Raw genomic sequence first — 4,871 nt, forward strand, 5'->3', positions numbered from 1 at the left:
CCTGAAATACTGCCCGAGGAAGGAAAGACTAGGAAGTGAGTCACTTTCCAAGCCAGGATCGAGGTTTGTCACGGAAAAAAAACAAACCTCAGGCACGGAACAGGATCCTTTTGCCTTGTTTTCCTCAATGAAAACCAGTTGGATGCAAGAGCTAATTTCTGGCAATTGGTGTAGGAAGTGGCAATCTAGAGTTCCAGCTACTTATGGAAACCCACCCTGCCCTCATTGTACATGGCATTATTACCTGGTACATTTCCCACCTGAGAGTGGAAAAGAGAGTGACTTGCCCAAGGCATGTATGTAGCCAGTCGATCTGAGGGTTGATGAAGTCACCCATTACCATGTTATGACAACATCTCCTCTTTTGGATGCCACATTGATTTTATTTTTCATCTCAAGATCTCCGTGTGCATCTTGAACATCTGGAGGGTCACAGGCTCCCTCCCACTGACCTAAAAGAGAGAGGTCCTGCCTCAAACCAGGAACCAACTTCTTCCCTTTGTACAGTACCTTTCCTCAGAACAGGAACAAATGCTTTCCTTGTGGAAGACATTGTGTTAGCACCCTGGGCACAAGGGCCTCATTCACACAGTGCATTTGAAACATTATTGCACCACTTGAAACAACAAGGCTTCCCCCAAAGAATCCTGGGAAGTGTAGTTTGTTCTGGGTGTTGAGACTTGTTAAGGTATTAATTTTGATAGTAATTAAATCAAAATCTGAATCAATATAATCCATTGCAAGAATTAGCACATCAGAGATGCTGAAGAATTATTTAGTGTTTTTCTCTCAAACAACAGCACATAATGCTCTCAACTAAAGGAGTGTTACCGTACTTCCACTCTTAAAATAATGCAGGAAGTATTCAGCTATGTTAATATGATGAAAATTAATTGTGTGATCCTTTTTTTGTCTTCTGAGAACTAAGCCTCATTGAGTTAAATGGAACAGGATTATATCCCAAGGGGACGTTAGCAAAGAAATACTCCCACCCGCTTACCTGGGAGTAAACTCTGTGGGAAATTGTGGGATTTGACTTCTGAGCAAGGGTGTTTCGAAACCAGACTGCAAGACCGTAATCTGATAGGCTAACAATTCCAGTTGCATCTGTGAAATCTGTCCAGTACAGTATATCTTTCTGCTGACCACCAGGCGTCCTCCCTTAGAAGAAAGACGTTTTAAAACCCATGATTCAAGCCTAAACACCACAACCAGATTTTTGCTTCCCTAAGGAGAACTTTCTTGTTTTATTCTGCATGGAGGGATTGCGGAAATGCTGGTGCCTTGTACAGGACAGTGGGTCTTTTGGACGTGAACGCAATTCCTGTGCACCTTTTACTCAGAAGCAAGCCCATCACCGCTCCTTGCCTCCCTCGTAAACTGGGCTTGGCAGCTGAGGTAGTCCCACAACCCAAAACACCTGCTCTATAAGGGCAGGGTTCCTCCAAGGATCGCAACAAGGTCAAGCGCACGTGAAGCGTCTAGAAGACGCGTAATGATGCAGAAATGGTTGCAATCTAGGGACATCAGAAGCTGCAGCATCCGACAGGAGGGTCTACTCGAAAGTAAGTCCCGTTGGTGTCATTGGAGGCTGATGCAGAAATCATGGGCAGTAACATTCCATTAAATCATTTCCAGCTGCCGACACAGAGCAGAGCAGAGCAAAGCGGTTCTCCCTTTCCTGCCTGATTTTGCCTCCTTCTTCATTCGCTACACCTGTGCAGGTGTTAGGAGGAACGCGATTGGAGGAGAGATGAGGGCGGAGTCGGAGTCCTCCGACATCTCAAGGCTCAGTGTTTGCTATAAAAGGCTGTGCAGGGAGCACAGTTCTCCGTTCGCTTTGCGTTGGGGTGACTAAAGGGAGGAAGGGTGTGTGGAATTGAGTTTGCTAGGTAACAAAATAGCTTGATCATCTAAGGGTTCTGAAAAGTAGAGAGGGATTAGTTTAGCAAGGGACTTGTTTTGCAGCATCTCCTTAACATAGAAGTTTCTGCTCCTGCCTTTGAGGCAGTCTTTTTAAAATATATATATATAATTGAAAACACCTTTTGAAGAACTGCAGATAATTTTTTTTAAGCTTTTAAAAAATCAGAGTGGGAAGCTTAAACTTGGAATTTCCTACCCCCCCCCCAAAAAAACCCAAGGGTGGAACTGAAAGAAATTTGTGTTTTCCTCACCAAGAATCAACAGCAGTCCACCCAGCAAAGTGGTGCAATTTACAGAGGAAAGATTGTGCTCTTCTAGAACTAGGAAAAAAGTTGATGCACCTATAAGGTCATAATTGATGGGTCAAAGGACCTCTCCAGCTGTGGTAGATATATGCAAGATAATAGGCTGTGAAGTTTGGCCCTCTTACACATAGTCAGAAAGTTTGCTGTCTGGAAGGGGCTGAAATATGAAGAATGGCAACCTCTAATACAGAGTTTCTGAGACCTTCCTCACCAGGCTTGCCTGAAAGAGCTGGAAGTTACTACCAGTCCCAGAACAAAATGGCAATAGAGGGAGGTGGGGTTTGGCATAACCAGCTGGAAATCACAAGTTCATACTGACGTCTACAGAAATAGCTGTAGTGTGTTTCTTGTGACTGAGTTCCATATACAGTATCACACAATCCAACACCAAACAAACCTAGGTCATGTAAAGTTCAACCATAAACCACAAAAATGCAACCTGCTGAGAAAATTACATGCAATGTCTAATTTATCTCCACATAGGGGTAAACGCACGCTGTGAATTTTAAATCTATTTTCCATAATTTCCCCCAATCTTTCATTACCCGAAATCTTGTGCCCATTTAATCATTATCCTTCACTTCATCTTTGAGTTCCCAATCTAATAGTAATCTGTAGGTTTTTGATATTTTCTTATTGTTTAATAATAATTTTTCGTCTAATTTATAGATCTGTGTTTCAAATCCATTTTTCTTATCTAGTTTGAAGACGTCATTTACTTGGCTACTTACCTGTAACCAATCCAAGCCTAATTGTTTGAGTTCTTCAAAGTTTTTACAGTAATTTTTAATTGATTTTTCTCTTCCTCTAAAATGTATTGGTATGTCACCCAATTGTAAGACAATTTTTTCTTTTTTACTGCGAAAGCCTCCGGGGTGATAACCACCAAGGTGTCTTTGGTTCTAATAACTTTTGGTATCTCTCCCAGCCACTGTATAAAGACTTTCTAATCTCATGATTGAGGAAGCCTCTGTGTGCTTTAACTTTGTTATAACCCAAATACCTCTGCCAACCAAATTTGTTACCCCACTCCTCTTAGGTCCAATATACTTGTGTTTTTCAAAATCATCCATTCGTTTATCCAGCAAAGACATACAACCTCATAATATAATTTAAGATCCGACAATGCAAAACCCCCTCTGTTCTTTATCTCCGTCAGTAGTTCATACTTAATTCTGGGTTTTTTTGCCTTGTCATATGAACTTTGCTAGCTCTTTCTGCCACTCCTTGAAAAAGTTTGGACTTGATATCCTGCCTTTCACTCCCCTTCAGGAGTCTCAAAGCGGCTAACACAGGCATCCCCAAACTTCGGCCCTTCAGATGTTTTGGACTACAATTCCCATCATCCCTGACCACTGGTCCTGTTAGCTAGGGATCATGGGAGTTGTAGGCCAAAACATCTGGAGGGCCGCAGTTTGGGGATGCCTGGGCTAACATTTTCCTTTCCCTTCCTCCCCCACAACCAGGGCTGGCTCTAGGTAGAGTCCCGGTGGTGCGGGGTGCCAGGGCGCCGGGCCAGTAGGCGGAAGCCATGCTGCGCCCTGTGAGGGCGGGGGTGCTGGAGCAATCTCCGCCCCTCAGCGCCAGGGCGCCCAACGTGCTCAAGACTGCCCTGCCCACAACAAACACTCTGTGAGGTGAGTGAGGCTTAGAGACTTCAGAGAAGTGTGACTAGCCCAAGGTCACCCAGCAGCTGCATGTGGAGGAGCGGGGAAGCGAACCCGGTTTGCCAGATTACGAGTCCACCGCAACCACTATACCACACTGGCTCTCCTTGAAACAACAAGCGGCTCTCCTGCTTATTATTGGAACAATCTGGAATAAGAATAGCATTTTTGGTAGCACGGACATCTTGATAGTTGAATTCTTCCCCATAATGATTTATTCTACTCCAAATTTCTAGATCTTTTTTTTATCTCCCTCCATACTTTAGTATAATTATCATTGAATAGTTATTTTGTAGATCCAAATTCCTAGATGTTTGATTTTTTTTTGTTATCAATAGACCCGTCTTGTTTTTCATGATCGTCCATATTTTTCAATAAGTTTCATTTCATTTTTATTCAATTTAAAATCAGATATCTCGTGAAATTCATTCTTTACAATGCTTTCAATGTGCTTTCTATTGGGCTTTCTGTTGTTATTGTGAATGTATTCATCAACACAGTGTGCACAGCGAAAGGGGTGTAGAAATAAAAAGCTGTTCACAATATCTTTTCTTAGTTTTATTTTCAAAAACATAACAGCCAAACACTGTAAGTCATCACGCCTCCTCACAAGACATTTGATCAAATTAAATAGTTTCAATTAACCAATTATCCTATCACATTCCTTTCTGCACCCGGTGCAGAAAGTAACTCCCCTTTTAATTAGGCAAAAAGTCAAGAGACCACTGGTCTGCAGGTCAAACTGCAAACGTACACCTCTGAAATCAACCTGTTTCCTGAGTAGCATTATTGACCATTACTGATAAAGAAAAACCAATCTTGACTTAGACCTTGAAACTTCCATTCCAAAAGTCCAGAAGCCTCATTTATATGGCTTCATTCCATGGATTATAGCACACTGGCCACTTCCTCCCAGGCATCACCAGTAATGTTTAGTGTGTGTGCCCCCCCCCGCAGAAAACCCCCACCCAAT

The sequence above is a fragment of the Zootoca vivipara genome, chromosome 6 (genome assembly GCF_963506605.1).
Source record: "Zootoca vivipara chromosome 6, rZooViv1.1, whole genome shotgun sequence".
NCBI classification, from domain to species: Eukaryota; Metazoa; Chordata; class Lepidosauria; order Squamata; family Lacertidae; genus Zootoca; species Zootoca vivipara.